This window comes from Harpia harpyja, chromosome 6 (assembly GCF_026419915.1).
Source record: "Harpia harpyja isolate bHarHar1 chromosome 6, bHarHar1 primary haplotype, whole genome shotgun sequence".
Lineage (NCBI taxonomy): Eukaryota > Metazoa > Chordata > Aves > Accipitriformes > Accipitridae > Harpia > Harpia harpyja.
The window spans coordinates 18,611,460-18,633,740 of record NC_068945.1 but is presented as its reverse complement, the minus strand read 5'-3'; the positions used below and the strand labels follow the sequence as shown (position 1 = coordinate 18,633,740).

Sequence of the window (22,281 nt, the reverse complement as noted above, 5' to 3'; positions counted from 1 at the left end):
TCTTCACTCACTTACTTTCTCTGCTCTCAAAGGACACCAATAACAAAAGAAAACAGGAAAACAAAGTCACATATTAAATTCATAAAAAACATCAACAACAGTATTAAGGCAGTACTTACAGTGATGCAGAAATCTTAGATGAGAAAACAGGCTTTTGCATCCAAGCTAAAGATTTCAGACTGCTAATGTTACTCTGGGTATTTCCTGAAAAATAATCAGGGGATAAAACAATCATGTCTTTGAATTAGATAACTGCTGAAGAAATTTAAGACATTTATACATTCTAGAAACATGATTGAGATATGTAAACAAGACTAAGATGCCAACTAGCAGTAATTGTAAAATCTTTGCTAGAGGAGAAACTTTGATTACATGCAACACAAAACTTAGCCAAAAGTAAAACCCAATTCTTGTCACTGTCAAAACCATAAAAATGAGTATAGCCTTAGTTCACCATCATTATTAGCTGGATTAAGAAAACTAAGTTTGCAACTGTGATCACAACCTTAAAATTTTTTTATAACTTTAATGCAACAAAACATGCTACTTTAAAAAGTGGTATTTGGCAGAAAGCGCTTGTCTTAGGAAGAACATTTGAGAAGTTCAGTAACAGTATAAGACTCCGAAAGACAGAGAGAAGACTATTCGTCACACATGCCCGCTTCACTCCTTCATCTACTACTTTCTCACCTTGACCACAAGCCTCAGAAATCATCAGCAACTACTACACAGGCAACTGCCAATTTTTCATTGACGGTGCATAGAAAGGGAATGGAGAGACACCCCCATTGAACGCAAGAGTAACAGCACAGCTCTTCAACAAATCTATCACACAACTAAAATGCCTACACCTAGACTTCTCTATCAGATAGTTTTGGCATGTCTCTGGCCTCTGCCTTATATGATGTCCCTGAATCACTCTGTGGAGACACCTCACATTCACCTCACAGATGTGAGGGGTATTTGGGCCATCTGTATAAAAGACCAGCAAGTTCATTGATTATGGGTTTCTGTTCTAGGGGAAAAGGAACAATATATCCAAACAGTGGAAGGCTATGTTTCCTTCAGTTTTCTAATAGCCTTAATCTACACAAAACATCTAAATTCATTTCTGATACGAAAGACCTCAGTTTTTATTGGCAATGTTTGTTATTGATTACTATTTCTGAGAGGCCTTCCTCTAGGAAAACACACACACAGAGGAAAGTAAATGAAGCCTAAAACACAGAATAAATTGTTACAGGCTTTTGATCTATTGGACTGGGTAAGACGTTCCAGCAAAGATTTAATACTTCATTCACAGAACACTGTAACTTAACATTAAAGTCTATACACCTGCATAATGGAGCCAGAAAACACCTAAACAGGGAAAACATAGGGAGAGTATGGGACTCAGCAATGTTGTGTGAGACTTGTGAGAGGCAAACCAAGATCACAGTAACAGTTGACTCCTAAAGGGTGTAGAAAGTGCACCCAAAACGAGTTCACTGTCACCAGTCAAGAGGACAGTACGACATGGAGTAAAGACTCATGAGGTTACATCCCTTATCCTACACACTGCTGGAAGAGAAAGTCAACAAACGCAGCAGGAAGCCACAGAACCATGGTGTGGGAACTACTGTGCCAACTACTGTGGACAGTAACTGAATGGTCAACCCTGAGCAACCATTTACCATTTCTGCAGAGACCAGCATGGCAGTAACCAAACTGCTAACTTAGCATTAACGTATTTAGCATTTTGGTTAAATGGTAAATGCAAAAAGAGAGCAGCTAAGACACCTGCATGATGATCATCAGGTAAACTACTCACCTGTCAATCGGTTTCTATTCTGTTGTTCACCAGGGAACACAACCAGTTCAAATGGAGTGAGCAAACGCAGAAGGCAACAGGTTGCCACAATTAAAGGGTATAAAAAGATAGCTCACCAACTGTGGGCTAAGACCAGCAGCAGAGGATCATAACATTGAAGATCCCCACCACCTTGAAAATCAACAGTTATGGAGGCAAACACCCTTCTCCAGGCTATGTCAACACACAAGGACAGGTGTTCCTGTAGCCCCCACACCATAAGCATGGTCTCTTAAGGGCCAATACAAGGATCTTGTGGACCGTATCCAGCTAAAGGACTGACAGTGCAGGGTGCAACAAGTAGGGACCCACACCTCAGCTGTGGGCACGCAAACTCATGGGATGTTTCCTCACCAGCATGGGGATCAGCAGGTTATAGGGAACAGTAAATGCTCACATAAAGCTGGAGCAACCCCATCCCCCACAGGTGTGTGCAAGAAGAGGGCTTGTGCTTGTAATACATACATTGGAGTAACACGTGGAGAGCGAGCAATGCATGTCACAAAGAGAGATTAGAACTTCCTGAGATAAAAGAAGGGTGTTTAGAAACAGCGGGTGCTTCCAGAAACTGTAGGTGCCTAACATTTTTGAAGTGTCACATTTTCTAGTTTATTTGTTATATTAGCAATTTTCCTTCTGAAGATATAGTTGAGTGAGTGCCGGTTAATTACATGTTCTTAATCAACTGCTTCAATCCTGAATGAACTACATGAACAGAATAGTTCTCTACTACAGTTTACCGTAACTGTACTTTACTGTATTTGTGCAATTTTTTTAATTGCAATTGTACACTGTAGTGCTTGGACTATTAAAAAAAAAAAAATCACTGTAATGTTTGTATAGTCATGGTCTCAATCCTCCGCTAGGTAACACTGCTATACATTTGCTCCTGCTAACAGACTGACCTTAAGCATGATTAGTAGAAGGAAATAAACAATATCCACCTGGAGATTAGCAGTATCGGTAACCCAAAAGTACCATGAGGAAGTAACCAGCAACAGAAGATGAAAGGAATGATGACAAATAAGGAGTATTTGATCAGGTGACCCACGTAACACTGGGACCAGGAGACTAGTAATATAAATTCAGCATAAAGCCAGCTCTGTGGAAGATCCTTTGATCGCTCTGGAGAAACAGCGACCAGTAGACTTCACTGCTTTTCCAAAGCATTGAAGTTTACTTCATCCAGGTCCACTGGTAAGGAGGAAGCTAGCATTGTACCCTGATTTGAACTGTGGTCAGCAAAACCTCATATTTACCAGTGTGACAGCCAGCATAGGGCTGGCCTCCCCCCAAGTTACCTATCAGGATAGGTTCATGGGAGCTCAGCTCCTCTGGTGTAACTGTACCAGGGCTTGTGGGTAGGTTGACCTCAGCCAGCAACCAAGCACCCGTGCAGCCACTAGCTCACCCCCAAGCAGGACAGAGGAGAAAACTGGAAGAACAAAAAGTGAAAAATCTCGTGGGTCGAGATAAAAAGAGTTTAACAGGTAAAGGAAAGGGGGGGCGGGGAAACAAGCAACACAAAGGAAATCACTCACCACCTCCCACAAGCAGACCAGTGCCCAGCTAGTCTCTGAGCAACAGCCACCTTGGAAGCCAACCCCCCCTTCTTCCTCCACCTGTTTTTATCGGAGAGCGTGAGGTTACACTGTCTAGAATACCCCCTTTTGCCAGCCTGGGTCACCTGTCCTGGCTGTGTCTCCTCCCAGCCTCTTGCCTACTCTCACCCCACTCGCTGGGGGGGCAGAGTGGGAAACAGACAAGGCGCTGATGCTGTGCAAGCACTGCTCAGCAATCGCCGAAACGCTGGGGAGTTACCAACACTGTTTTAGCCACAGATCCAAAACCCAGCACCATACAGCTGCTGTGAAGAAAATTAACTCCATCCCAGCCACACCCAGTACAGGGCTGCAAAGGGCACTGAACTGTAAAGCTCGTGGTGTATGGATTGTTCGGCTCATAGTTCACAAACGAGTTTCACCATGTCTAGTGTACACAGGCGACTCGGGGGGTTACAAAAGTGACCCAGCCTTGGGTTGCCTTGAGGCCCTGTCTCTCTGCAGAGACGACTCACGGGGAGCTGTGTAGACAGCTTAGCCCTGGGTTGTTTGATAAGCCCTAAACTAAACAGGGCGGTGGCTGCACCATTCAAAGAACCAAAACCTGAACTGAGCCTTGAAATCCCTTAACAAATAGTATGCCCTGAGTCTCAATCCAACCACTATTCAGTTGCCTGAGGAAGCAAAGCAAAAAAAACCTAGGTTTCAGCTTCAGTTTCAAATGACAACCTTGTGTATTCAAACAATCACAGACCAGCAAAGGAAAGATAACGGGAAACACCAATCAGATATACATAATCCACTTTGTCTGAGTGGATTATGATATATGCCTTAGTCATACACACCATTCACAAGTTAGGGGATAAAAACTCTAAGATTCAGGTTGGAAATTGGGGAGTCACTTCTCCAACTATACAATTGGCTTGTGAAGGAGACTCTTCCCCCCCTTGATCGGGACACCGGTCAAGGTAGCTCTCCCCTGGGATTAAGAGCCCTTACCCTGGAGGGGTAAGTGAATATTGTTTATGCTTTAAGTTTGTAAACATGTGTGTGCTTGTGGTTGTCTGAATTGCTTATGGTTTTAACAGTGTACTACTCTTGCTTTAAAAATTGCAATAGTGCATTCCTCCATTGTATCTGTAAAACCTGCAATAGTGGCGTGTTAAGTCTGTAAGTGAAGTTCAAATAAATCATTTGCTTGAACCTTCCAGTTAAGTCTTTTTCCGCCACACACGTCTGATATGCTTTATTTAGAACCACTGTTTTATTAATTTTAGATAACAGATACTTGAATTAAGGGCTCATCTTTTTCCCTGGCATAACCACTTCTGTGCTAATCAATCAACTGTCCCAGCACATCGTGATGAAATTCAGCATGCTGGAGGCATTAAAGGCATCAGCTGCTACAAACTGATCCTTGTGCTCCAGCACCATGACTGCCCTGGGACAAGCTGGTGGGAGAGTGGAGAACACAGACAGCACTGAGGCTGTCCTACAACAATCTCCCCATGCCACACAAGTATAAATAAATTAATCAGGGACATAAATAGTAAGGAAGTATTGCATGGCATAGAAAGTAACATGAATAAAAGTAGTTCATCTGCCTCAAGTTTGCAAAATGATAATTTAAATGTAATCGTTAACTAATAAACATACTACTTATTTCCATTTAAGTATTGAGCCTTGTCTGTCTGGCTAAGTACAGACTGACCTAAGCTTGCTCTGTGTTTTCAGCTGGCCAAATAAAATCTGGCTTGAGCCTGGAGGTAACTGCACATGGCATCACATTCAAGCCAACATGCTTTGCTGATAATGGTGCTATGCATTTCACTTACATGTGGGAATTGAAGTTAAAATTGTGTTTTGAGCTCCCACTTTTTTTTTTTTTTAGTCAAACTGGACATAAAATTTTATGTATATATACACATATAAAAAACTAGGAATATAAACTAAGAATAAGCATCTTCAACTTAACTGAGAGTGTCTTCAACTTAACTTTTCTTTGTTTACTTATGTAAACTGTTAACCTGAACACCCAGTACAACAGCATTAAAAAGTAGTCTCTCTCTAGGCACTAGTCACATGCACAAGCCCTATGCGTAGGAATAAGAGCCACATGTACACTCAGAGTGCAAAAATGAAACTGGTGTGAGGAAATTAGTTCAAATTTCTGTCATGGTCAGACCCTTTGCCACTATCTACCCCCTGAAGGAATAAGGTTCTGAGGCACAAAGTGAGGTTTTGGGGGATAAGGCACTCATTAAGTAGGTAACAATTACACCACCCTGCAAGTAAGGACTATCCTGCTTCTATTCCAAATTCCTTATAATTTACCTAATAGGTATCACTCAGTTCCCAGGAAAGTATCCTCATCTGGCATCCTAAGTAAGGGGGGGATCACCAAGGTACAGGCCAGCCATTCCTCAGGAGCACTCCAAAAGGGGCTCCCATGGAGCAATTTATACATCACTCTCCTCGATGCTTTCTGCGGTCACCACCTAGCAGTGTCATCTCACTGTTGCTGGGCAAGCCCAGGGCCCTACTTGATCTGGATCATCTCCTCACAGGTCCCTACACGTTTGGGATCTCCAAGGTCCTGGGTAGCAAGCACACAGGCTTAAGGTTCAAATTCCCAGTGAGAGACACAAATCATGATAGTCAAATTCACAGTCTTACTTGACAGCAAATAAAATACAGGAACATGAACGTACAAGCATACACAGTTTGCTACAGGGCTCCTTAAAAATCGTCGCTGGTATATCAGGAATTATACTGTTGAAGAATCGTATCTTTAGTCAGCCCTCTGAATCTGAAAGTCACTAACTTAGCATCAAATAGGGGCTATATCCCCAGGAATTCCTCTGACAAAGCAGTCCCCCAGAACCTGGGAGGTTATCCAATTCCAATGTAAAGAAACTACAGCAAAGGACAAGTGACTAAAGACTCAAGTCTCTCAATGTTAGGAAGAGAGAAAGAAAGTGAGAGAGAATCAGAGTGAGCCAGCTTCACTTTCTCATATGAGTGAAGTGAGCAGAATTCATACCTGTCCTTAAGTTTGTGGTGAGTGGATTCAGGGTCCCTGGTGTACGATTCAGATCTGCCTGCTCTCCTTCCTTCCTTCTGCTATTTACATTGATTCTTATAAAGCCTTTTCAGGTTTACATGTGTTAGCAGAAAGGGGCTCTTCACTTGGAAGCGGTGTTTGGGGCAGCACCGGCAGAGAATCAGGGTTGCTGTGAGTCCCGGACTGAAGCAGGGACTGGTAGATGGCTGCTTCTCCTGGGAACAAAAGGGAGATAGCAGAGAGCCATCACCCTGGAAAGGCCACCCAGGGCAGGGCATCAGCAGCTAACAGCTTTCCCTAGCTCACTCCAGGCACTTGTCCCCATGCCTGGAAGGGGAACTGCACCATGATGCATCCCCAGCCCACGTCCATCACCGGTGCTGGGATGCCTGAGCTGCCACAGCAGAGGGTCCAGTTGATTCAGAAGCACTTGAGCCTGACTGCCCATCCAGCCCATCTACTTTTCTTTATTGCCAAAGACTCCTGCCCACTCACCCTTGGGGTGCAGCTGGGCAACCCTTCCCGTTTAACCCTTGCTGCTTTGGATCTGACCTTCTCTGAGTCAGTGGATTGCCCAAGAGCAAGCTGGAGCTCTGAACAAAACCTCACAAAAAATACAAGACTAACAACATCTGTAACGCGCTTAGTTGCATCACTTTCCTATCTTCCCACCAGAACTCTGTAGCACAACCAGGAGAGAGATCAATTCTCTGGGGCAACATCCAGTTTTAGCCCTACAAACTCCTTCCACGACTCTTGCTGTTTCAGTCATTTGAGATGTCACAATTTGTGAAAAGAACACGGTACTTCCATTTCAAAGAGAAACTATAGACAAAGAGACTCCATGACCAAACTCTTCTCTGCACCTGACACCCTTAGAGGCATGTGTGGCATAGACATCAGTCCTGGCATTGCACAGCCAGGACACGATGACCATGCTTTCCCCCACTGAGTCATGTAAGGAAGGGGTGGAAATGTGGGGTTAGCATTGTATTATACAGTATTTCCGAGCACACAAAGGAAAGAAGCAGCACAGAAGAGAGTAGAGGTGGGATGGGATGCGATGCCTGGTCAGCAAGTCCAGATAGCACTTCCATGACTCAACAATAAAAGCAGGACAGTCCAACCAGAAAAATTTTAATTCCTCAGACCCATTGGCTGGTCGAGTCGCTCATCTGAAGCAGCCCTGCCCTGCTTCCTGCTGGCCTGCCTGATAACCATGCTCATGCAAGTCTTTGCAGACACCAATATTAAGTTTTGGAGTAAGCTGGATTTACTGAATTAAGTTTAGCCCAGTATTAGTGAATTACTGGATTTACTGTCATTTTGACCCAGATAAGTATACTACTGATTGATACTTGTTACTGTACTGTTATTTTGAGACAAACTGTTTAACCCTAAAGCTGCTGGTCTGGTGTCTGTTACCATACCCTGAATCTAACTCAACCAGGCTGCCTCAAGCCCCTCCACTCCAGTGTCAACAGAGGGATGCAGTACACAGCATGGTGACTGCCCCAGCCTTGCAGCAGGTGTCTGAACTGACTGTTTCAGGGCCTTGCCCCACCTAGTTAACACTAGTACATTTGGTGTATAGAGTTTTGGTCCAATTAAAGAAAGCTTTTAATAATGAATAAGAATATTTTATCACTATTGCAAGTGCCTCAGTTACACTTGTTGCATGCTAGTTAACACTGCTAACCAATGTATCTAGACTGAACTCCACGTGCCCCCCCTTCTTGTCTACCACTTACGAAGGATAGCTAGCCCGGCTCCATAGCTGTACCCTACCTCAGTAGAACACAGACACACATAAAGACCAGATCTTTTACCTGGGTGTTTCACCTGCTTTGTACCATTCCCAAAAGCAATGACAGCTCTGGCCGTACAGGCTATTTGGAGTGCTCAACAGTATGGATGCAGAAGCCCCAACCAATAAGCTAGACACAATCACTACCTCACTGCAAAATCTTCACTTTCCCTTACAGTTATCTTTACTTAAGTTGGGACTCAGACAGTGGTTGACCACAAACACTTTACCTTTATGGGAATGTCCAAAACACCATGATTGCACGTTATTACTAAACCTTTTGGGGTAACCCAAGCAAACATTTCCTCAGCTCTGAGCTGCCTTCAAACCCAACCAACGGTGCAAGCTGCAGTTGCTGGAATCTTAAGAGAAGGTGACAGCAGAATCTCACCTGCTAAAACTCATAAAAGTTGTCCGGAATAATGCCACTGATAACAAGTAACACCTGCAAGCCTGGCAACTCTTGGTAAACTTTACACATAATGCAAACGCAGACTTAGCTGTTGCCTATGTATTGACTATAGGAGATGCTACTACTGAATGAATCTAGCCTGTCATATCTGGCTTTATACTGAGACAGATCTGTGATCCATCATGCCATGGATCAACAACAGGCCTGGCAGAGAAATAAAGGACAACAATAGGCAGACATTGAAGCTTGCATCCCTGATCTAGGATGGGGCTCATGTGTGAAGGGATTTCCCCTGGGGGAGTCTGACATTTCTCAGTACACTCTGACGAACAAGCTGAGACAGTACTCCTGTATGTCAGCAACGGCTGTGTATGTCTATGATCCTGAATGGTCACCTACAGCAACTGGAGCTTTGAATTGATGTTATATCCAGTCACAGTTTTGTTAGTTTTGATTTTATTGTGTTTATTGGTTATAATCATTCTGTTTATCAAAGTTGGGCAAATAATGAAACAAATTATGTTAATCCAACATGTAAAACACATGCAATCAACTGATTCTGTTATGTGCAATGGTATATAATTAGCATTAATTGTAACGCTTAAGCTAAGCAACTTATCAAATAACTGTTCCCTTAACATTGATCTGCAATATGGCGCATATTTATGACAGAGGCAAGAGGTAACTGTACTACCACTCCGAGTCAATAAAGTGGACTGACTGTAGTCACAGGGTGGAGTGTGATGGATGCAATCGCCTCCATGACCAAACTAGTGATAGTTTGGTTCAGGCTCCCAAGGAAGTAAACGCCTAAGCCATGACCGGGTCAAGAACTCCTCTAGTTCCAACCTGTTCTTTGAAAACCCACAGAGAACAGGGTGACATGGTACGCTTTGATGCATATGAGCTGGGAAACCGGAACACCGATCATGCGATTAACACGTGAATAGCAGGTGGTTCTTCCAAGACTAATTTGTCAAGGAACAAATGAAGTTGTGGGTACAAGGAGTCTCATGCTTACCTTTTCCATCGCATGTAATTTGACTACGAGCCAACCACTTTATTCCATAAATGTGACAGCCTGAGCAAACCTTTTTTGAGCTCTCCCTGCTAAGCAGCTGACTGCACAGTGGTGATCTCCCCTTGAGTTAGGACACCTCTCAAGGTGTCCTCGTGTCGGCTGGGATAGAGTTAATTGTCACACAAGGTTACTCCTCGAGGTTGAGAGATGCCTTACCAAGTGCAGATCTTTGGTGACTGATACAGCACATAACCTTGTATCACAGGGCATTAAGATCTTGTATAGGTATTTTTGAATTATTATTATATCCTCTGTACAGGAAATCATAGATTGAACCTTGCCATCAGACTTTCTTAAGCCTCACTTTTACAATATCTTACTTCAGTAAAGCCACTTCTGCTGCTACCTTTGGCAGTGGTTCTTTAAGCCATCTAAATCTGCCCTGCAACAAGTGTAACTGAGGCACTCACAACAGTTATAAAATATTCGTATTATTAGAAGCTTCCTTTAATTGGACCAAAACTCTAAACACCAAACATACGTATTTCAACGCCAGCCACTCTGATCTCTGTTGTTTCCCACCTCTCCAGGACATGGAGCTCAGCAAACACAAGCTTCCAAGAATTGAAAGGACAAAAGTTCAGCTGCAGGCCAGTACAATTTTGCTCCCCCATTCCTGCTTCCAGACTTCTAACAGCCCATCTCCGTTAACCAAAAGCATTTAAAATGAATTCAATGTTTGACATATGGTATCATAGAAAGATTAGAGCAGCTTGGCAAGACCTGCACCTGTGGTACAAGATAGCCTGAATCAACCACACATGTGCCCAAAGGAAAGAGCACATACACAGTACATATACACCAAGAATTCTCATTTTCCTCAGTTTGTAACTGTATTTTAGATGTCACAGCAGCACCAGCACACAGGGGGGTTGCTTGGTACACGGATTCTTAGCAGTTACGTAGGAGATAATTTGTTAGAAATTAACTCTCAGACTGACAGTCAATCACAGGGTAGTTACACTAACTTTAAGCACCTGAAGACTAGTCACTTCTCTTTGTAGATTCCCACTCCACCATTTCCAACAGTGCATTTCCCACTTTCACCTATTGGCTTTGCTGTTCTAATGCTGTCTGCTACTACAGATGAGTGTTACAAAAACGGTTATTGGATGGGCCTGCTTTAGTTTTACGCCCACGAACTTCATGTTGAATCAGGCTCTTCCTTCCAGCCTTCATGTTTTTAGCATTTAGCTCCTCCAACCACCAGGACTTTTAATGCGACATTATTCAGTATTATCCAACAGTATTTCTGAGTCAGTTTGTTAGCAGGTTTTTTTGTTTGTTTGGGAATTTTTTTTTTAACAGAACACACTTCATTCTCAAAGCCATCAGCACAGCAGGAAGAGCACTCGGAACAAACAGGACCTTTTCAGAACAGATGAAGAAACAGGACAGATTTTTTCAGTCCAAGCAACAGCCATTGAAACAAAACCCATCAAAATCATCCTCTTCAAATTATCTCATTAGCATAGCCCTGGTGCTTGTTAAGGGATGCCCTAATCGACCACCTCCAGCAGCTCTGTGGCTTGGTGATTCCTCCTGCTCTGAGGCTGGAGCCCAGCCTGGAGACCCAGGCAGCTCCACTGCAGGCCCATGGACACAGCTGCTGCTGCTTTCCTGCTTGCAGGTTCAACCAGTAGCAAGGCTGAGCATGCATCCCAGAGACACACATAGGACACTGACACAGCCAGCCACAGACAAGGTGCTGCCTTCAACAGTACCTACACATCTGACTGACCTAAAACACAAGTATGGACAGACAAGTCCCTTTCCTCCTCTTTGGCTGTGTGAGAGACTGAAAGAGTTAAAGTCTCAAACATTGTGGTGGGGCAAGTTCTGCTTAAAGATGAACTCTCAAACCCTGCACAGCAAGGAACTGCAGGTCAAAAGAAGCAGTTCAGCACAATCAGCACAGGACATCAGCAACAGGACCCAGGAGGGGAGGGTGAGCTGCAGGGTGGGCAGCTCCCTGTTCTGATAAGCTGTTCTGATACAAAGATCAAACAACGGTCACATCTGCAGGGAAGGGGAAGTTACTCCCCAAAGGACCCCCAAGCTCACCAACCCATTTCCCGAAGGTTACACCTAATTAGCCCAATGAATTTGAGTGCCTGTCCAAAGGAGGGACAAGGAGATGATAAAAGGAGAAGCCCCACACGCCCATGCCCACCCAAATGGGACCCCTCAGCTGACTGGACCAACGCTGGACACAGGACAGGTGAAATCTTTCTCTCTTCCTTTTTCTCTCCCTGTCTTCTTCTCTCTTTCTTTTTCCACAATCCCTACACCTCATCCCTTTAGACATAAACCACTGACCAACTCTGGGACTAGGAGTGGATCCAGTCACCCCTGGGCTCCTCTCTGAGGAGTCCAGAAAGCAAGGGGCTCCGCTCTGAACCTCCTGACCCAACGGGAAGGATCACTGTCTTCCCTGAATTGATGTACATGGTTACCGCGGGTTACACGGTTTACAGAGGTAGTTCCATGCCAATTCCTGTTGTGAGAAACCATGTCACCTACTGTTGTGCCTCCAAAGTTCAGTTTGCTTCTGCCATGAATAAAATGTTTAACTCATCGTTTGGTGTCATTTCACCTTAATTTAGGGAATGAGGGAATTCCAAACTCAACACGACTCCCTGGTCTGTCCAGCCCACGTTGTGACAGGCTGGTCAAGATTGAATGTCTCTCTCTAAAACCCACACTCACTACAGTCACAAGCACACACACATTCACAGATCCCTCAAGTACCAGTACAGCCCCTCTGCCCTTCCAGTACCCCTGCATGGATACCAGGCCCTCTTACCCACTTCGAAGGATCGAAGACTTGCCAGCTGGTCCAGCCTGATGCTCACTAGCACACAGATGCACACACTCGCTCACTTGTTTCATAAGCACTCCACACTCACAGACCCCCCCGAAATACCAGCATGGACCCTCTGCCTATCCGATAGCCCTGCCTGGACCAAGGGCCTCCTTGCCCACCAGCCAGTCCACCTTGAAGTCTGCTAGCAAATTATACAGGCAAACCCCACACACCCAGTTTGGGGAAGATATGCCCCACACACCCTCACCACTAGCCGGCATCAGGCACACGGGTTGTGACTCGCACTCCAGCCACCAGCACTGAGCCCCTCGCTCCACTCACCCTGGTGAGGCCACTGCAGGCCAGGTGTGCCTACACCCCCAGTCTGACCCCACATCTGTCCCCCGAGTAGCTGGCACTCCAGACAAAGTCTGTGGGACCTGTGGAGACACTCCCTAGAGCTATGGTCCTTCCAACTACTGACACACACCCACTCGCTCCAGTTGAGGGCATCATGGCCCAGGGGTGCCTACACCTCCAGTCTGACTCCATTTGCTGGCCCAGTTATCAACTCACACTGGTCTCCTCAGTGGCTGGCAATCTAGTCCTTGCAGCACTCACACACAAGGGATAGAGAATGAGACTATGCAGAGAAATAGTTAAGAAAGGGCGTAAGGTAGGACTGGCCACAGGGATCAGGCATAGGGCTCAGTCAGACAGAGCCTCTTCTATCTGTTCCCCCTCTGCCATCCTCTTCCTCCCACCCACACATGGGGCTCCCAGGTTGGCACTCTCACCAGTTTAAAAGCCTAGGTTTGCCTACAGTTTCTCAATGGACCATCAATTAGCGAGACTGATGAGGTTTGTTTCTTCTGTTTCTTTCACATTTGCCTGTCAGGTTTGTCTCTCTAAGTTTTCTTTATTGCTTCCCCCCTTTCCCTATAATCCCATTTGACAAGGTCCATGATCAGATAACCCTGCTGAAATAAACATTCTCACATCCCACACACTCTCACCAATTAGCATAGCTGAGGAGGTTTGTTTCTTGTTACTATCCTCAGTTTTGTTTGCCCATCAGGTTTGTGTCTCTGAACATCTGGTTTATTCCTTCCCCCTTACTGTCTCCTTTTGCACTGAAAATGTCCTTGAGCAGTGTTGCGTTAAAGAGTAAAGTAGTTTGGCAAAAAATAAACCCCCTTGTGCTCCAGCTTGTCCTCAGATATCAAGAGGGGCTGGGGGAGGCTAGGCTTAGATTCCAAGTGACACCCAATTTGACGCTGTAAGTCCAGTCACGTTCAATATATTGAACTACCGCGATTACGGATGCACAAATAGCGCAATGTACTTTCAGTCTAGTCGCGTTCAATGAACTTACATGGCCAGACTTAAGAAGTTTGGTCGTGTTCAGCGAGAACTCTCCTAGCTAGATTAATAAATAGCACAGTTTATTAAAGCAATGGAAGTGCAGATTCTTTTGGATTACCAGTGATAAATACACTGTCTGCAAAGCACGTGCAAGTACCAAGAATATGAATAATACAGCCGACTACAAACGCATTAAATTATGCAATAACGCTATAGAGATTTCTAAGTTTCCTGGGGAAGCACTCAGTATAACCGAGTGTCTGAATCACACCCAACAGGCATCCCTATGGGGGGGTAGGGGTGGTTCAGCCCATCAACTGATCCCAGAAGTCAGCGGTGTCCTCCTGACTTGTCTATGATGGTATCTTCCCTAACATTCCTCCTCGCTTAAGCCATTTTACATTATTTTCTTATTCTTAGGTGGAGCTTGAGTGACTCTAGTCATACATACCTCTATTATGATTGGTATAAAGTTTCCTCACTTTAAAGGTAAAGGTATAAGCTAGAGAAACTCAGAGTGCATGCTCAGTGAGGGGTGGTCGCCCCTTGAAGGCAGGCAGCCTTTAGGATGGAGGCGTGTTTTGGTACTATAATGAGATTATAATGAGCAAAGTTCACTCAGGGGACATGATTTTGACAGAAAATGGATAGGCTCGTTCAGGGCTGGCTCAGGCTAACAACTATGTGGTTTATCAGTTCCATGGTACCATCCAGTTCCCATCCCTGCAGTGACATCACAGAGCCTGGCCGTGGTGTTTCCACTCCGCTGCACCTTCCGTGCTGTTTCGCTTGGGAGTCAGCATACCAAGCTCCCCTGGTGTTGCTAATATCCAAGGTTGCAGGTTATGCTGCTTAGGGAATTATTACGGAACAGATTCCTTGCACATCCACCGCATTCCACTCTGGAGGTTTACCTTCTCTTAAGAGGTGGACATATCAATAAGTCACATCCAGCAATTATTCCACAAGCAGATAACCTTAACGAAGCAGATGCTCTCACCTTCCACATACCCTTAACGCTCAATACATTCCCCAATTTTACTGCTGGAAACAGTGTCCTGGAAATGGTGTTCATTCACTGCCAATGCAGGTCATTCTTTTAACCCTTCATCTGCTATTTCTTCTGCTGCTTTCTCACACATTTCCATTGATATATCAGTCATGGCAATTTTAATATTTATGTTACAAATCCGAAATTATGTTTCAATAGGGATATTTGAAGCAGGGCTACAGCTGCAGATTTCTACTTATCACACTTCACAGAAACAACAGTGAAATGCAGAGAAACCATGAAGTGCGCTTCACTCTCTGAATGTGCCTTAAAACTTGGAGGGAAATTGGAAATTCTGCAGTTGAGAAATTACAATTATATAATTCAATTTTAAAACTTATTCAGAGATAGTACAAAAATCAAAAAACAAGGAAAAAGCACTCCATGGCACTTGGCAATGGACCTGATCCACAGTCCTACAGCTATAGAATCATACCCAACAACACCGCCAGAAGAGTCATAGGAGTTGCAGTCACAGCCAGAAGGACAGCAGGAAAGAGGCCATTCTTCTCACCAGGAATGAGATAATACAGATAAACACCATGCCACCTATCAACACTCAGAAGTGCTAGATACAGAAAAATCTGAATTTGACATAAGCAGCACCTAAACCAAGCTCAAAGAGATTATTCTGAAAGATCAAAGTAAATTTTCTGCAAGCACCACAGACTCCAGGCATTTGGAAGGGCCATGCTTCACAAGAAGTTTTAAAATTCTAGTTCTCCACGATACCAAGCCACATACCAACATCAGCAAAAGAGAAGTCACCGTTCAGAACACAAATTTTTAAGATTTCATTTTATTTGACTGCTTGATGGTATCAACCAAGCATTTATTGCTTATGGTCCTCAGGGCAAAAATTATGATCACTTCTGACTAAGAGCCATAAGCATGAGGAAGCAATTTTTAACATAAAATCAGAAGATTTCCAGGGAAAAGGCATTAGTAACAGGGATTGGATTCATTACACAAATTAACATCTCCTAATATTCTATTCAGAAACCTATAGATGAAAGCTTTTCTAATACTAGCATCAGAATCCTTTATATAGGAATGTCCTTGCCTCTGTAGGATAGTTCATGTATATAATTGAAATATATACCTATAAATATACATCTATAGCTCATGCTTTTCTAGCTGTGACCATTACTGCGATGGGAAAGGTCAGCTAACGATAAAGCAGAGTCCAAAGTTGCTTTTTCTTGGATGGCATGACATTTTTTAGAAAATACCTATGTCTCTATGCTACAGCTGCAGATTTCTACTTATCACACTTCATGGAAACATCAGTGAAATGCACAGAAACCATGAAATGCTCTTCAATCTCCAAAGACTTTCCAAGTTCCCTCCAAGTTTTAAGGCACATTCAAAGAACTATCTTACATCTCCAGTAGTTGTAAATATCTCCTTTTAGAAGTATTGCTCTCTAATCATTCAACACCTAATGACTACTAATTGGAGAAAAGTTTGCAATCTATGTACAGAATACTGACTGAAGTGCAAATTAAGAAGTTAATTGAATTTCAGTCATGGAGAATAATAGTAATCTTTCACAAACACGTATTAGAAGAGCTCTTTGGCTTATTTGCATTTTATGGAGACCATTTATACCAGCAATAAGGCATATTACTAGCTTCAAGATCACAGGAGTGCTTTTAAAAAAAAATTTATAGCTGTGATAACGCCTTTCTTCTCTGCTGATTTGTGAAGTTTCCTGTACACTGTAAGTTACATTATCAACGCTTCCACTCATTAAATGATCTTCCTTGCAATTCCTCCAAGTATAAAATCCTACAGCTTTTTTGGTTTACATTTTCACTGCTCCTTGCAGTTTTGAAACTGTTGAGAACTTACAACTCTCATGTTTATCAGAAACACAAATAACAGTCAGAAAGATCCTAGTAGTGTCTAGCAATAAAATGTGTGAAAAAGCAAAAATCCACTCCCTGTCAGCAATGGGAAAGTACTAAAGTCCTTTGAAAAACTGTGGCTGTAACAGTATTAAGCATTGCTTAGAAATATTTTTAGTGGCAAAGACAGGTTGAGAGGTTTATATTTTCTCCAACCCCATTTTCTTCCCCATTTCTACATCTTCAGTTGCACTGATGCTGCTACTTGTGCTGCTTCAGGATGAACCAGACTACAGATAATAGGTAAGATCACTTACTTCAGCAATCTTGTTAGTGTGTCCCTTCAGACAGATGCATAGCACCCACTGGAAGAACAGGAGCTCCTTACTGCACTTTGGTCCTAGAAGGGACAATAGTCATTAAGCTGCGAGTCATTAAGCTGCAAGTGCTACTTTTACCAAAGTAGCAATGCCCTGTACCAACAATATCAATGGACAGTCTCCTATGTCCCTGATTATTAGTAATAATACATCAGATCTCCTGGCAGGTTTTGAAATCCAATTTGTTGTGAAGCAACAGCTTCCTTTTATAAGTGCCCAGTATCAGTTCATGAATGCAAAGAACAGCAATGATCTAATGCTAACAACCATAATGTGTTTTCACCATTTTTTCCTTTTTTTTTTTTCTTTCCTCTTAAGAGTCACCAGCAGGCTCTACAGTTTCTCACAAGCTCTCATAGTCAGGCTTAGCAAACCATGAGCTGCTCTAGGAATTAAGATAGCTGAATGGCACCTTCTCAGCCTTCTGCTCCCTTTACTCTTTCTTTGCTGTCTTCAGCATTCCCTCCTGACCCCTTTTAAATTAGGGGGTGGGGAGTATTGATCACCCTCCTGTGCCCATGTTACATTTTAAAAAGAAATCAAATCTGATTACAGCTAAAATCTTAGGAATATAAAGTTATAGTGTGTGACTATAGTAGTTAAAGAACTTAAAGAATGTGTAGTACTGTACTTTTAGCTGATTATCGTTGGCTTATATTTTCCTTTAAGAAGCCAAGAAGATTTGCTTCTTGGAAACTCCCTACCTTTCCCATCTTGATAACTGAAAGACCAATCATTGAAAAGGTTAGATTTCAAAAGAGAACATAGTATACATTTTTATGCAAACTAATATAGATAGTGTTGAGAATCATACTGCGCAGAATCAACTAAAAGAGGTCAAGAAGCGGACAAGTGAGGAAGACTATGAAAGACCACCAGAGGGCTTCTGAAGACCACCAGAGACCTTTGCTGTGCCTGCGTGAAGAGACATATACATATGCTAATGATTTACTGGAAAGTTGATGATTATGTATAACATTTCCCAGAAACTTAATGAATATGTATAACAGGTGTATATTTAAACTGTACAATTAAACCAGACAGGTGCACACAATAGGTGGAGCGATCCCCCGTGTGCCCAGCGCTGCAATAAAGGAGTGCCTGCTTCTTAACTTCTCATTGCTGTTAAGAAGTTTTTATTCCGGATTTCGGTAACACCCATGTGTTGATTATTAGTGATCAACAAAGAGAAGAAAGGCTCAACATCAAACTAACAGGTTAATTATTGAGTTGATTAGGACCAGGAGAGACCACAAACACTGTGACAAAGTCACACATCTCCAACCCACTGATATGTTGCTCATGGTTGCAGCAAATGAAACTGAGCAAGCTCAGCACATACATGATTTAAGAAACCACTTCCCTTTTTTGCAATCCACAGCCGAAAGTCAATATAGACCCAGGTGGTGGCTCAGAAGGTCGTCATAAGCAGCTCAGCTGGTCCTGGTCTGCTATGTGCAAAAGGTCTGGCAAGAAAGACTGCCCGAGAGGCACACACCCTCATCTGGCCAGGTGCACCATCACACTTCTACTCCATCAGAGGTGACTAAGCAAACACAATGGGGTCCCTTTTGATCATTTCTCCTCACCAAAAAAGGCAAACAAAAGAACTGGGAAACATTGTTTTGTGTAATTTTTAGAAACATACAAAAATATTCTACTACCTGCAGAAAACATGTAAGTCAACAACTTGCTGGCTTTTAAAATGCCAGTGTTTGAAGGACAGCCTTCTGTAGATCAAAAAAGCAGAAAACAGAACCGAAATGACAAAATAAAAGTTGTTCTACAAACCTGCCAAACCAATGAACTGGAAGAATCAGTTTTAGCTACTATTAAGCAGGAAACCAAAACACCCCATAACAGACTTGATAAGAAGCATGCTGTAATGGTTTTTTTCTGCCAAAACTTCAGACAATATACTATTTCCTGGAAAAAAAAAAATACTGTTTAAGCTTGAACTACAAAGAGCACTTCATCCTTTAACTTTGAAGCTGCACCCAACTCACTGCAGTGAGCTACACGAAGACAGTGAACTAATGGTTCCTGATAAACACCTTGAGAGCTACCTCAGCACATTGGTTAAGGCTTTGCTTTGAGACTCAGGAGAACTTTTATACTGGCACAGCTATCGAGAGTAAAGGATTTAATTTTGTAGACAGTAATATAAAAGTGATCATTAACACAAGTCTGCTTTCTCTGCCAGAAAGCTGTTTTGGGACACTGGCTGGTTAATTCAAGGAAATCAGGTGATAAGAGCCCAGTTAGGAACTTTTGATGTTAGTAACAAGTTTTCCTCCCAGCATTCTCAGATGCGAGAGCTAGAAAATATTTACTAGGAGTCACAATGAGCTGGATTTGTTTTGTTCTATTTTTAAGTCATCCCAGGAGGCTAGTTAAGAGCAGGGAAAGGCCCAACATTACCACAGAGCTCCTAGAAAGAGTTGAGTCAACCTCATAACAACTTCTAGGAAAACAACCTCCAGCATTCCTATGGGCTTCTGAAGCATACCCAATACTTCAGGGGAAACCTACTCACGTTCTACCTGACACCTCTAGTCTCCACCGATACCAAGAGCATAAGAAGCGTACTTCCCAGAGCGTATAAAGAAAAGTTGATAAGGAAGTGTTGAGGGGGTACTTGCCTTTTTTCTCACATTTCCATCTGCCTTTGCAGATGGAATAAGCCAAGTAATTCTTTCAACTACACTACTCGGACAACCCAAAGCAGAAATAGCAACCTATGCCTCTTTAAAACCATTTTTTTTTTCTTTAGTTATATGAACAGGTTTTTCAGTTCAACCACAATACCCAACTGCAGGTGTCCCTCTTACACAAGGCTGAGCACCAGCTCCTTACCGCGTACCTTGTGATGCCTACCTGAAAGGCTGAAGCAAAAAAAATCACCAGCGAACACCGGACTTCCATTGCAGAGCTTAAACGCGGGGGGCTCGAAACACCTGATCTTCCCCACACTGCGAGCCCACAACCCTGAAAGCTATTGCTTTTTTTTTTTTTAATAACATTTTTCAGTCCTATCTCCCTGGATTGCCATACCCTGTGGAGAAAGACAGTAAATAAACCCCTGCTTAAGGTGATCGGGGCGGGGGATGTTTCTGGAGGCAAACAGCTCGGCCAAAAAGCGCGCCTGCAGATCTCACGTCTTCGCTCAGCCACTCGCACGACGCTTCACTGATGCCCACCGGCTCCGCGGGACGAGCCGCAGACCACCGCGCCTCCCGGTGCCGGACCCGCTCCACGCGAGGTAACCCCCGCCTCCGCCCCCCAGGACCGGGCCGCCGGCCGCGCCAAAAGAGACCCGCAGCCGCCCCGGCAGACCGCCCCGGCCTCCCCCGCCACCCCGGGAGGCGAGCAGGCGGGAACGGGCCCAGCCCGAGGAGACGGCTCCCCCACCCGCCCCCGGCCCCGCCGGCGGGGCGGCGCGGCCCTTACCGGCGAGCCGGCGGCTCCCTCCCCCCCCGCCCGCCCGCCCGGCCGGCCGGCGAGCGGCTCTCCGCAGCCGCCGGGTCCCCGGCCCCGCGGGCGGAAGGCGGCACGGCCCCTGCCGCGGGGGGCCCCCCGCGCTGCCGCCCTCCCCGCCGCCCGTCCTCACCGAGCTCGGCGCGGCCGGCCGGCCAGTCGGTCCGCGCGCGCAGAGGCGGAGCCAGCGGCCGTCGGCGAGAGGCGGAAGGAGAGCGCGACTGCCAGCGCCGCCGCCGCCGCCACCGCCACCGCCGGCGGGCAGGGGCTTCGGGGCGCGCGCCAAGGCCCACCCCGGGGCGGGCAGGGCAGGGGAGGCGGGGCCGATCCCCGCCGCTCTGCCCAGCCGCGGCCGGGCTGTGCCGGGCCGGGGGGCCGGTGGGGCCTCCTGAGCCGGCCGGGCAGCGCCGGCCCAGCCGGGAAGCGGTGGGAAGGCACCGGTGGGTGGCTGGGACGCTGCGGCTGGCGGGTGCCGCCTGGGAGGACGAGTTCGGCGGGCGGGAGCAGGAGTTTGTCGTGGTTTCAGCGGGCCGCCGACAGGGAGCTGTGCAGCGCCATCAGATCTGGCTTTCGGCTTCTCAAATCCCTCCAGGCCCAGCCCCTGCCTGGGCCCCCTGCCTGGCCTCCCTGCCTTCTCAGGGCTCCGGAGAACTCCCGCAGCTCCCTGCTTCAGGCACATCACAATTCCTAGGAAAAATACAGTGGTTCTTTCCCCCCCCGCCATGAGTTGAGGACCAGCTGAGACTTCAAGGGAGCCTGCAATTGGAGAGAGGAGCTGGGGACTGATAAACACAAAGGCTCTGTAGTAAAAACTGGGTAGATGGGGGGGGGGGGGGAAGTTAGGTATTTAATGTGCAAAGAAAATACACATAAGCAGTACAGTACTTAAATTTCACATCACAAAATTACCAGAAAGCTATGATCTGTTTAAAAGGTCCAAGTTTAAGCTTTAAACAGGTGACAAGCCTATACTGAATAGATCTTACCTAAGTTACATATCCTGAGTAGCAGTTAGGGCAACAAAGCTGATTATATGACTGTATATTCAGGGAAATTAATTTTTATTAAGCTTTATAAATGAGCTCAGTTTACTCACACAAGTAACGGGATGCGTGTCTCCAAGCGGGCTGGTGTGACATGTAGGATAACAGACTGGCATGTGACGGAGGACATGGCAGCTGCTGAATCCTCTCTGTATGTCCCAAGTTCCTCTTCCTTGCTGAGAACAAACTGCTTTTCAACAGGCCTTATATATATAACTGTGAGAAACTAGAGACTAGAGTATTGTTTATTAAGATTTATGCTAAGCCAATATAAAGATAATTGCTTATATAAGCCTAGTCAGATACCGCATAAGGTAGAACTATTTCGCGGAAGATAAGGATTGCGCAAGACGGGAAATAGTTATTGCTTTGCGTGGAAGTGTTTGTTAATAGAGCCTGTAAAACAGTTCTAAGAATTACCACACAGCAAGTTGAAAACCATATATGGAAAAGGTTATCTAAAGGTAACCGAGGAAGACTTCAGCCTTCAGCCTCAACGACCATCAGGAGGCAGAAAAAGACCCCCTAACAACA

The 22,281-nt window shown here is 44.8% G+C and overlaps 1 protein-coding gene across 1 annotated transcript in view; it reads right to left on the bottom strand.

The window, feature by feature from the left end:
• RESF1 (retroelement silencing factor 1) overlaps positions 1-21,957 on the bottom strand; it is a 31,772-nt gene extending 9,815 nt beyond the window's left edge. Inside the window, exons 1-3 of the mRNA XM_052789846.1 lie at positions 21,801-21,957; positions 17,165-17,247; positions 120-204 (exon numbers count right to left, since the gene is read on the bottom strand). The gene's annotated coding sequence lies outside the window, so the exon portion shown is untranslated. The remainder of the gene's footprint in view (positions 1-119; positions 205-17,164; positions 17,248-21,800) is intronic.
• Between the last annotated feature and the right edge of the window lie 324 nt (positions 21,958-22,281).